This window comes from Macaca nemestrina, chromosome 6, assembly GCF_043159975.1.
Source record: "Macaca nemestrina isolate mMacNem1 chromosome 6, mMacNem.hap1, whole genome shotgun sequence".
NCBI lineage: Eukaryota > Metazoa > Chordata > Mammalia > Primates > Cercopithecidae > Macaca > Macaca nemestrina.
The window spans coordinates 26,612,200-26,625,044 of record NC_092130.1 but is presented as its reverse complement, the minus strand read 5'-3'; the positions used below and the strand labels follow the sequence as shown (position 1 = coordinate 26,625,044).

Below are 12,845 nucleotides of genomic sequence, written 5' to 3'. Positions count from 1 at the left end.
CTCTTTTTGCCCAGGCTAGAGTGCAATAGTGCGATCTTGGCTCACTGCAACCTCTGCCTCTCGGAGGTTCAAGTGATTCTCCTGCCTCAGTCTCCTGAGTAGCTGGGACTACAGGCGTGCACCACCACACCAGGCTAATTTTGCATTTTTAGTAAAGACGGGGTTTCACCATGTTAGCCAGGCTGGTCTCAAACTCCTGACCTCATGATCCACCTGCCTCAGCCTCCCAAAGTGCTGGGATTACAGGCATGAGCCACCATGGCTGGCCTAGAGCTCCATTTTATAGTGCCTGCTTGAGAAGCTCATAAATGGCAAAGCAACACATTAAAGAGAGAAAGAGGAGGAAAGTGGTGAGAGTAAGGTGGCAGGGATGTATCTGGGAAGATGAATAAGGGAAATGAATGGCCTTTACCTAGGTGAGAACAGCAGCTCAGTGCAGGCTGTGATTTGCCCACTGAAGCACCGCTCCTCCTGCTGATATACAAATTGTATGTTGCTTTCTTTTAAGAGGCTGTCTCTGTCAAAAATAGCATCTCTTTTTTTCCTCTCTCTCCCTCCCATCAGCAACTTAATTTCAGACTTGCTAGGTCTTTTGCGTTTTCTACGAAGGCAGCTGCTGTAATACAAAGACCACGAGAGAGACGGGTTGGATATCTGTCCCAGCTCTGCCACTTGGGGCTTGTGGGTTTGGAAAGCAAATGTGCTTTGGTGTTCCTGAGACCTGAATTCAAATTCTGCCTCCCACATTTACGTCCCATGTGATCTTGAGAAAGTAGCAAGCCGCAGTATGACCCAGAAGTCAAGACTGGTATGAATCCCAGGTCTGCTAGTTAATAACAACTGTTTTTTTTTTTTTTTTTTTTTTTTTTTTTTGAGACGGAGTCTCGCTCTGCCGCCCAGGCTGGAGTGCAGTGGCCGGATCTCAGCTCACTGCAAGCTCCGCCTCCCGGGTTCACGCCATTCTCCTGCCTCAGCCTCCCGAGTAGTTGGGACTACAGGCGCCCGCCACTGCGCCCGGCTAGTTTTTTGTATTTTTTTAGTAGAGACGGGGTTTCACCGTGTTAGCCAGGATGGTCTCGATCTCCTGACCTCGTGATCCGCCCGTCTCGGCCTCCCAAAGTGCTGGGATTACAGGCTTGAGCCACCGCGCCCGGCCAATAACAACTGTTTCTTGGACAAGTGACTTCACCTCCTTAAGACTTAGTTTGCACCAAATGTAAAAAACTGGAGGTAACTCTGGCATTTATTTCTGTGGTTGTTAAGTGTGGTTAGATGAGATAATACAAAGTGTTTAGCACAGTGCCTGACACATAGTAAAATGCCTGACAAGTGTTAATTATCCTTATTTAATGTCTTTGAAACTTAATTTTCTCATCTTCCAATTGAGATCTTGCTATAAGTTTCACAAGATTGTCTTGGGAATACAATGAATCCCTTATGAAGAGTTCATGCTAAGTGAGGAATTCTTGAATATGAATCCACTTTCTTCCCCCCAGTTCTCCTTCCCTTTCAGCTTCCCTCCACACTCACCATCTCTTCTGTTTGTGGGAGTATCTGACCCAAATTAGTGGCGATTACCTCCTCTGGGCTAGACCACACTAGGGTTGCTAACATTGCAACATGGCAGAAATTTCAGAATACTGAGTGTTCAGGTAACAGCCACACTGCATTCATCCATATGCCTGAAGGTAGAAAGTTCCAGTGTCTGAGAAGCCCAGTCTCTGAGGGCAGGCAGAAAGTAAGGGATAAGGGGTAGCCCTGAGCTGAACCCCTGCTGAGAAATTCCCAGCCATCTGTCCCTGTAACATTTTGTGAATGGCCCCACAGGCTAAGATCATGGCTTAACAATCGTTTGTAATCAGCCTGTTCCTCAGAGGGAAAGGGGGCAAAAGCCCAGGTGAATCCTAACCAAAGGAACCAACCTTGTCTCACACAGTAAACCAGCAGAGTCCTCAAACAAAGAAAATCAGGCAGGGAAATTTGCATATATTATTCATCCTTCCTCAGAACAAACTTCTAGCAAAAATAAAAGAGGATAATGTCCTCTTAATTATATTCTTTATTCTCTTGGGAGTAAAATTTATTCCTTTGGAGGAATATTAAAAAAAAAATAGCTGCATTAGTCCACCCAATCTCCCTGTGGCCCACAAACACAACTTTCCCCGACTCCTGTATCTTGGCTTGTATTCTGCCCCCCATCCATATTTCCAGGTCAACGAAGCAAAGGCCAACTCTCCCAGAGAATCTAGCAGAGAATTTAGCCTGCGGGAAACCCCTACTGATTGCTTATCACATAGACCAGTTCCTACCTAGTCAACTTCTACGTACGTGGTGACTTTCCGAGCACATTATCAAAGCAGTTGCTGTGCCTGGTCCATCTGATTCATGGAGAAGCAGGAAATACTAGTCCTACTATATAGACCACATAACACAAATTAAACCAGCTGACAACTTGTAGGCCTCTTTGGCCATTACTAATAAACATCCTAAAAGCAAAAAATGCAAGTACATGACTATGGTCATGCAATTTAATTCTACCAACATTCCAAGTACAGTATTTTCAAAATGCCAAGTCAGTACTCTTGAGGGAAACAACGATGAATAAACTATGACATCAGCACTTCCAAGATGCATCATCTAGAGCAGGGGCTACAACCTCAAACACCCCAGGGCCAGGTAAAGAAGATGAGTAAAATGGACCAGGGGTAAACCCTATGTGGTTTTCTCATTTTTAATAGAGTCATGAGCGCAGACAATATTTCTCTAAGAAACAAAACCACAGTGCAAACACTATGGTAAATAATAATTATAGTTAACATTTATTGAGCACTTGCTATCTGTAGCAAGCCATCTCTGAATTCTCATATGCATTTTCTAATTTATGTAATCCTCACAAGAACCCAAAGAAGTAGGTACCATTAATAATCTCATTTTACAGATAATGAATCAGTGGCACAGAGAGACTAATTAACTTGTCAGAGTTCACACAGTGAGTAAGTGGCAGAGCCAAAATTTGAACCCAGATAGTCCGAATTCAGAGTCTATGCTCTTATCAATTACATAATGCTATAAATGAAAACTGACACTGAACCTTAGCAAGATCATAGGAAATGATGAAGGCTAGTGAACAAGGGTATGTTATCTAGACAGGACAGCCTCCTCTCATTCCAGTCTAATGTTGACATGTAGGAATGTTGTCACATATTCTCATTGTTCAAAATAAACCAGAAATCTCAATTTTTATATAAACTATACAATTTTTTTAGTAGTGATCACATTTAAGAGAAGGATAAAGGAAGGCACAACCCAGTAACAACTAACGCTAATGTAAAGGAGAAAGGAAGTACCATAAAAACAGATAAATAAACAAGGCACAGTGAGGAAAACATGCAGTTAAGAATTAATATCTTGCCTGTCCCCTGGGTGAAAGCTCTAGGAAGGCCTCCAGGAGGAGGCAGCAGTCCCTGAACAGTTCCTCTACCAGTAGAGAGAACAGCCAGAAGGAAGATGGGGAGAAAGGTATTTCAGGAAAGCCACCGCAAGCATACCATACGGGAGTGAAGGGAAGGGTGATTCATGCATTCTTTTTCAATCTTTGTTGTTGCTGTTTTCAGCAGGGAATCACTTCCTCAAACAAAACCTCTCATAGAATCCCATCATAAACGAGAGATACAGTGGAGGTACAAGAGATAAGGGGCTGCAGGTGGTAGTGGAAAGGGAGAGGAAGAAGGGAGAGTGCCAGCAGGGTCAGGCTGGAGGTGGGAGACCTGCAGGAGCTGTTTTCTTCTCTTCCTCAGGAGCCATTCTCTGCCACTGAAGGGGAGAATTCTCCAGCATTGTGATCCTGTATATTTAAAAGTCCACAAGAAAATAATGGACCTGCTGGCCTCCTCTGCATCCTGTTCACGCAGTCCTTAGGATTGGCCCGGCTTTTCTTCCTTTCATTGAACCAGGGGTGGCTGAGATGAGACCAGTGAGCTGGCTGTTGTACTGAATAGTGTTTCCACTCCCTCCATTAATTGTGGGGGGACCTTCATTCATTCCCTCCGTTATCTTTTGTCAAGCATCTCCAAGGTGTCTGACACAGACCTGTGTGCCTGCTGCTGCTGACAAATGCTTCTGCATTACAGGACCAGATGTGGTTTACTGTGAGCTGCAAATGAACTGTTGACACCTGCTTCTCACAATATGGGGCGGGCTAGGTATCACACGTACCTTAGAAATGCTTGCTGTCTGTAGAATTCCTGCTGGAGGAGCCAGACTTCAGATCCCTATCCAGGTCTCTGAGCTGTTTCCACTGATCTTAACCAGGTTTCTTCACAGAACCCTGAAGAAAGTTACAGGACCAGAAATAAGTATTTGCACATTTAAGACTGCTGTGCAGTTTTGAGGGGTTCAAGTAACCCCTGTGGTTTATCTCAGAAATTAAAAAGTACTCATTGATTCAACAAACATTTGTGAAGCAGCTACTGTGTTCCCTATTCTGCAGTGTCCAGGGTTCTTGCCAATAGAGCTCTCAGTCAGATCAGATGAGTGGAGATGGGTAAGGGAATGAAGATTTTGCTGTGATAAAGCATGCAAGTACAATGGGACCAGAAGGCTTACTCCATTCTGCCTTGGGTCACTCCTGAAGTATTTGCGGAGAACAACACACATTAGAAGCTTGTAAGATGACTAGGGTTCCACAAAGTGGCGAAGTGTCCTAGGTAGTGCATGTGCCAATGTAGAGGTGAGCTTTAGTCATGCTTCCAATCCAGCTACCTGAATTTGTCCAGAATTACTCTCAAAGCACTTTCCCATCTGTCACCTCATTTGCTCCCCACTCTACAGGCAGTCGGGGCAGAAGAAGCATGCAATTATTCCCATTTTACAAATGGGAAAACTGAGGTAGAGTTAGGGTCATCAACCACCCTGGTTTGCTCAGGGTTTAGGGGGCTTCCAGGATGTGGAACTTTGGTGCAAAAACCAAGACTGTCCCAGGAAAACTGGGACAGCTGGTCACCCTAGCTATAGTTACATGACATGTCATATAATGTGATCAGAGATGAATGAGGAACTCAAATCACGCCTTCAGACTCTTTCCTCCACCCAGCATGAAGTAATTAAGTGAGCACTCTGTATATATCGTTTGCTTTAAAAAAAAAATTCCTTTGTGTTATTTGTACAGTCAGAAACCAAAGACAAAGCCTCCGTCTTCTGCTGATTCACTGCCTGACCAGCATTTCTTCTCATAAGATCACAGAACTCTCTGTTCCTTGAGTATACTCAAGAGGGCAACGCCATCTGGAATAGTCAGGGGTGAAGGGAACTTTGATCCTACCTTAAGGAACCTGGGGATGTCTGCATTTTAATTGAAACTCCTGATACAACCCCACTATTTTCTTCTGCTTGGTCACTGGATAACCTCTCCCAGTTCCCTCATCACCCCAACCTACTGAGTCAGCAGAGTCCTATGGGGCCTTAGCTGTCTGCCCAGTCAGTTTACCTTAAATGGTCCACACAGCCAATGATGTCATAGACTGGACTAAAGACAGAGGAGGACTTTGAGACTGTTGTCTAAAGGAAGCCATTAAGAGAGTGCATCCAGGACCCAGGCCCATCAGTACTAGTCCTACCTAAATTCAGCCACGCTTTTCCTCAGCAGTGGCAGGGTAAATGAGCTTTGGTTCCTAATGAGGCTCTGGTCCCCATTCCCAGCAAAGGAACCCTGGCTTGGCCTTGGAAAAGAAGCAGAAAAATCCACCCAGAGAAGGTTTCTCTGTCATCCCCTCGAAATGGTTTTTTATTCTCCACAGGCCTATGTGTGACAGACCATGGAAGATTGCTTAGTTCAGGGAGAAGTGTAAAAAGAGAAAGGAGGAAAAGGTGATCTGGACCTTCTTCTCAGAGAGAGGACTCTGTGCCCCTGAACCCTCAAGCCCCATGGAAGGAAGAGTTAGAAGGACCATGCTCACTTGTGCACTGACCCTTAATACAGTGCAAGCAAATTCTCACCCTAAATAGCCCCCGCAAATGTGTTTAAACTTTGCTCATCAATACCTGTTCTCCCCTCTTACGGGTGGATAAGGAGTTCCTTGAAGGCCCTTCCCCTAGAATCCCAGCGGATCCCAAGCTGCAGATATCATGTGTCAGTAAAATTACAAAAAAAAAAAAAAAAAAAAAAAAAGATAAAGTGTGGATACTTGACAATATTTTATATTGCCAGGAAAAGACAAAGGAAACAAAAAAAATTACCATCTCTCATTAATATCATTTAATAACAGAAGGAATACATTAACACTAAAAATTAATGAAGGAAACAATCAATTACGAACAAAGATCTGTCCTTTAAATGTAAAAGTTCAACGTCCTGAAAACTCACTACGCAACCCTTATCTTTCCTTCTTTTCCCATTGATGAGTGCAAACTATCACAAACCAGTTCCAGCTCATTGGATGAGCCGTCTGGGAACCACTGATTTAATCCCATCAAGCTCGTGAATTTCCTCCATGTTGTTCCTGAAAAACAGTTGTCCCATGAACAGTGTCCCACCAAATCACACTTTTAAAGTAGCAATTACCAGAGGGCGTTAATAATTCCAGGTTTGCCATCATATTAAGCAGCAATCTGTGTCCCTGTGGTTTTGTCTCCCTGATCTAATTCTGCCCTCTGGCATCTCAGAGAATAATTCTAGTTCCTCTTCCACTGACAACCAACCTCAAGTTTCCATGTGAGTCCTGCTTGCTTTGAAATGGCCCACCATCTCCATGATCCCTGGATCCAGGGTTAAAATTTTCAACCTTGTCTCTTCCTCTCATATGAGCCGTTTTATTTTTCAGTTAATTGGTATATATTTGCTTACAACTGACTGTATCATTCACTCTGCTGAGTGTAGATGGGCTGCTGGTCTGAGGCCTCTCTCTGCTTAAAAACCTCCCGTATCTCCCCTGCCCATGGGTAAAGTGTTGATGTTCTAGCATAGCATTCAAGGAAGTTCACGATTAGGACTCTGTCAGCTGTTCTAACCTCATCTCCCTGAAGTTCCCCTCATCATGACCACACTCCCCAGGTGGGGACTTTGCCCTTTTCACAGAACACTCCCTAAAGGTTTTCTAACTTCCACCCACTGTCAGAATTCACCTCTCTCCTTTTTTGGTGCTTCCATAACCCTTTATTTTAAAATCTGATACAGTCTTTCATGAACTATTGAGAAACATTTCTGCCTCGCATACTAGATTGCATGGTCCTTAAAGGAAGAGGTTTACAATTTGTTCAAGTTGTTATTCCTAGTAAGTACCTACAATGATTAACATTTAATTGATCTTCATAAATGTTTGAAGTGTTGACCCAAAGACACTAACTCTTTACTCTGTAGGCCTTATAATCAAGTTGAAGACTAAGACCAATACACATCAAATAGCAGTAGGCGATGCAGTGAACTGACTGGTAGATGCCAGGCAAGCTTAAAGGAAAGGTCAATGAGAAATGAAGTGCTCAAGGGCAGATTCAAGGAAAACATGGGGAGCACTGCAGAGCAACCAGGCCTTAAAAGAGAAGTTAAGGAGAACAGCAAGAAGCAAGCACACAGGAGCAGGCAGAGGCACACTGATTGAGAAAGTAGCACACCCAGCAGCCTGGTCTGATTAAATTTGAAGTTGCCTTTGTGGGAGGAGAAGCAAAGCATATTATCATAGGCTGGGTAGAATTCCAAAGGTCATTTTATCCAACACTCCTCAGATGCTTAAACTCAAGGTTTCAAAACCGGAAGTGGAAGTGTAGACAATTGCTACAGAATTGAAGCCCAATATTCCGTCCTTTGCTTTTCATAAGTTGAGACACAATTAAAATCATCTGAAATATCTCCCTTGGCTGCTTTTTTCAAACTTTAATTTCCCTGCAAGTATGTGATAATTGAGTTTCTTTAGAGCACAAGGCTGGATATATTGGACCTTAATGTGCACAAGGTCATCCTAGAAATCGTCTTTAGAGTACCAAGTCTTTCCTCCCCAAGAATTCCAAAAATAATTCAATATTTAGAATGCTGCCCTGGACCTACCAATTCCAGTGGCTGAATGTCAGGGCTCAGTCATTTGAGGATTATTTTTGCTCCTTGGCCCTCCTGGGGAATAAATGCCATGCATGTCACCACGTCAGTGACTATAGACCTGGCTTCATCCCCTGATGACCCACAGCCATCATCTCCTTTATGCTAAACATCTCTCATAATCTTGGAATTTTCAGATGACTAACTTTGCCAAATTAAAACCATGCCTGATTCTTTTTTTGTTTGATAGTTTGCTTTATGTTTGTTTACTTTGCTCAGTGCCAAGCACAGAATTTAGCATAAGAAAAGTTCCACTAGAGGTTGTTTATTCAAGTAAGTAATTATTATAGCCATCCGTATCTGAGCCCTTTACAAAATTTTGGCGGATTGTCCTCTCAGGTCTGTTTTATTAATCAATTTATTGACTCAAGTTTATGTGTCCAGCTTGACCATTTCCTTTGACTTTCAGATGCACCTCTTCCCAGAAAACTGATTCCCCCCTTGGACATCTCACAGGCATCTTAAATTTAGTGCATCCACTTTGGGAGCCCAAGGCAGGCAGATCACGAGGTCAGGAGATCGAGACCATCCTGGCTAACACGGTGAAACCTCGTCTCTACTAAAAATACAAAAAATTAGCCAGGCGTGGTGGCAGGTGCCTATAGTCCCAGCTACTCTGGAGGCTGAGGCAGGAAAATGGTGTGAACCCAGGAGGCGGAGCTTGCAGTGAGCTGAGATCAAGCCACTGCCCTCCAGCCTGCGTGACAGAGTGAGACTCCATCTCAAAAAAAAAAAAAAAATTTAGTGCATCCAAAGCTGAACTCTTGGGCTTCTCCCAAATCCATCTCTTTTCAGTCTCTCTCATCTCCACAAATGGTTCCTCAGTCTACACAATCGCAAGGAAAAAATCAGCTCAAATCTTTCCTTCAATCCCCCATAGCCAATCTATCTCCCTTACTCAAAATGTATCCTGAACGTACAGCCCATCTTTCCAATCCTTAATTCACTCTTGCCTGGGCTCCTCCGCTGGTCTTCTCATTGGCTTCCACATTTCCCATTTGCCTCCGTTTAGTCCCTTCTCCTCCCTGCATTGGGAGAACTTTATTAACTTGGTTTAAAAGGGTCTGTCATTCCCTGGCTAAGACCCTCCAATCTCAGAATAAAATGCTAAATCCTGGCCTGCAGAGTCCCTGCCAGCCTCTCCAACCTCATCTCCCCATAAGAATGTGATCTCTTATCACCCAATCCTCTTCTCCCTCTAATCTCTTCTTAAATGTCACTTCCTCAGACCCATGTTTCCTGACTACCTTTGACATTTTCTGTTACTTCACCTTTTGTTTCCTTTATAACACTTCACATTTTCTCTTATTGCCTGTTTCTCCAATTAGACTGTAAGCCTCACTAAGGCATGAACCATGTTTGTCTTATGCATTAGTATATACCTAGGACCTCTTGTGGTGCTAGCACATAATAGCTGCTCAGCTATATTCAAGGTTATTAAAGTGGGTTTATGGCAAAGTATTAGGGTTTCCCACTCGATGTAGATGTCCCTTCTATAAAATCAAAACAAATAATAATTTAGTCTCTTTCTGAATGCCTCCTTTGCAAGGGTTTCATCTTAAGACAGCCAATTCCATTTTCCTTTGGCTCTACTGTCATTTCTTTTCCATACTGACTCAAATGTCCTCCATGACTTCTGCCTATTGGTCATAGTTCTCCTCCTTAGGAACCCATAGTATAATTTTCTCTAAATTCTCTAAATTAATCCTTCAGATATTTGAAGGCAAGTCTTATATTTGCCCTAAATCACACCTACTTCAATGTTATTCCACACATGTGATGGTTCCAGATGTATCCACATCATTCTGGTAATTGATCTCTTGACACACTCCAGTTTGTTATTGCTTCTTAAAATTGTTGTCTAACAATGAGTTCCAGACTCCAAAGGAGATGGGACAAGTTCATAATGGAAGACCATCACCTTCCTTTGTATGATTCTAATGCCTGTTTTGATATTTTTATATATATATATCCCCTATATACATGATATATAAATATATATGTTGTGTATATATATGATAATATATATGTAATTATCAACAGCATTCTGAGCTCGTGAAACTAAAACAATTTCCAAGTCATTTTATTTAGACATTTCTTTAAAATATGTAAGGCCGAACTTAATTAACACTAATCTATGAAGAATAACTAATTAACTGCAGTGGGCAACTGACTTCCACTTTCAGGAGAAAGAAAATAAAGTAATCTCAGAAATCTTTTTTGTTAGTCTATAAAATCTTTTCCAGGTAAAATCTAGAGCTTAATCCATATGTTGTGCCATCTTTTGCTTTTCCACACCTCTGATCCTAGGTAAGTTAGAGCTAACGAGTATTTGCTGAGCTTCTATTATGGGTCCAGTGTATGTTATAATCTCTTTTACACATAGGAATCTGAGGTTTAGAGAAGTTTATTGATTTGCTCAGTGGCACACCATAAGTGCTGGGGCTAAGATTTAAACTCAGGTCTTCTGACTTAATTCAGATGTTTAGTTTGATGGTAATCGTAATATTGTTGTTGTTATTATTTATCACAAATAGTAGTAGCTAAGTCGGTTCATGAAATAGCTCATTGATAGTCCATTGGATAATTCTGAGTTGGAACTTCTATTATCTCATTTGACAGGTGGAGACACTGAAGCTCAGATGGCTGACATAGATTAGCCTAGGGCTAGTTGTAGTTAGTTGCAGTGAGAATTTCCCAGTACTGGGGGTTCTCATTCAGAGCAAGGCTAACCCCAGAGATGGTCCCTGAGGGCAAGTGGAAAATCTGAAGCCACAGGAGGCAGGTAGGAGACTAATGCATTTGGAAGAAGTTTATAACAAAAGGAACACTCACTTGCCTGGAATACCCACATATTCTCTGAAGACATTTTAGTCTTTGAGGTTCATCCCATTCTGTTTTAATTTTTTTGAGACAAAAAATGACCAATCTCTTATTTGCATATTCAAGCATTCTTAATAAGTCACTAAAACTCCTGTTTTTCGTAACTCTCCTTTTATTAAAACGATAATTTTCTGGTCCATCAGAATTGGTCTTATAAAAGAACTTAAACAATATATTCCCTTCATAATTTAGCACCAGGAAAACTGGCAATTTTTATAATAGAAAGATGGCCTTACTTTGCTAACCAATTACAACCCAAGTTGAAAGTTTTCCCCCAAAATCCTTTCCTCATCAAAATAACAATAATGATATTAACCAGGTACCACTGAAGTTGGTCCTCTTGTACCCATTTCTGTGAACAAGACACATGAACACTGGCTTGAGAGACAGTTGGTGAGCTCCACTTGAACCTTGGGGAAGAGAACAAAACATTCCACATTGACCTTAATGAGTTGTTCCTAGGTAGGCATGATGAAAATGTAAAACTGAACCCCAGATCTAGCCAACTGAAAGACATTGATTATTCTAGAACAGCATCTTCCAAACACCAGTCTGTGGACCAGTCACTGCTTGCCAAAGACAAAGTTCTCACCAGCATGAGGTAAAATGAGGAAAATAACAGCAATGTGTCTAAATTCATTCAACCTAAAGACTTCCTTTTATTCTGCAAGGTTGTCCTTCCTATTTCTTTGATTATTTCAGCATCTTTACTTCTATAAAAGGAAGTTGCCAACAGATGGTAGTTGTTCTCTTTAAACATTTCTACTTAGTCAAGTTAACATTTAACATACACCTATGTTGGTCCTCCCACACCCATTTTACTTTTTTCTTATCTGTGAAAACTAGATGTTTGGGAACTACTGCTAGCCTAAGGGATAGCATCTCTGCTATTCCAGACCCCTGGATTTTCCAAGGGTCCTGGCCTTTTCAAATGTAATATTTTATAAAGGAAATATTTTTTAATCAAACTCACATCTTTAACTTTTGTTTTGAACATGTGAAACACAACCTTTTCTGGATAACTCTATCATGATCAACAATCAGTGCCATCGGATTAGAATACAGCGAATCTGCTGGAGGGCAAATATCATAGGGCAGTTTTCCAGAACCAAAATCGCCCTCAGGCCACCATTCTTTTAGCACCATCATTTTTCTCTCCTTAAGAAAAAAAGAAGAAGAAGACCAGGCAATGTGGCTCATGCCTGTATCCTAGCACTTTGGGAGGCCGAGGCAGGAGGATTGCTTGAGGCCAGGAATTTGAGACCATCCTGGGCAACATAGTGAGACCTTATCTCTACCAAAAAAAAAAAAAAAAATTAATAGAAAAGAAAAAACCTGCTTTGGCTCCTTCCTTGTTGTCAAGTTGTGAATTAGCATCTTACGAAATGGCATAAGATGAGGCTTTTCTTATTTGCTGACTTCGTTCTGCTTGGGCTTAGAGAATGGAGATTCTTGGGTATTACAACTGTGTGCAAAGTAGAAGTTTAAAAAGGACTGAGTAGTAGGGGGTGGGGAAGATCTAAATGAGCACAGGCAAGGATCATACAGTACCCCACCTGCACTCAGTGTAAAGCACAATGGTTACATGCATGGACTGAGTGACAGCCTGGGGCAAGTTAAGTGTTTATCTGTAAAATAGAAGTAGTAAAAATGACAACCAAATAGGCATATAAGGATTAAATGAAATAAAGCATGTAAAGGGCTTAGTACAATACCTGGCCCACAATAGGCCCTCAGTGAAATAAATATTAACTACAATGATTACCTTATAGCCCTGTACATTTTCTTTGCTCACTTTCTGGTCCTTTTCTGTTGTATTCTAGATAGGTGAGTTTACCAAATAGCTGAGACACATAGGTTATAGATACATAGGTGATAT

The 12,845-nt window shown here is 41.8% G+C and overlaps 1 protein-coding gene and 1 long non-coding RNA gene across 6 annotated transcripts in view; one reads left to right on the top strand and one right to left on the bottom strand.

Annotated features, from left to right (window-relative positions):
* LOC105482410 (glutamate ionotropic receptor AMPA type subunit 1) overlaps positions 1-12,845 on the top strand; it is a 322,484-nt gene that overhangs the window by 288,051 nt on the left and 21,588 nt on the right. The gene's annotated exons all lie outside the window — the stretch shown is intronic.
* The window catches only part of LOC105482409 (uncharacterized), a 42,074-nt gene that overhangs the window by 12,834 nt on the left and 16,395 nt on the right, over positions 1-12,845 (bottom strand). Inside the window, exon 2 of the long non-coding RNA XR_011624561.1 lies at positions 4,216-4,327. This is a non-coding gene — a long non-coding RNA (uncharacterized lncRNA). The remainder of the gene's footprint in view (positions 1-4,215; positions 4,328-12,845) is intronic.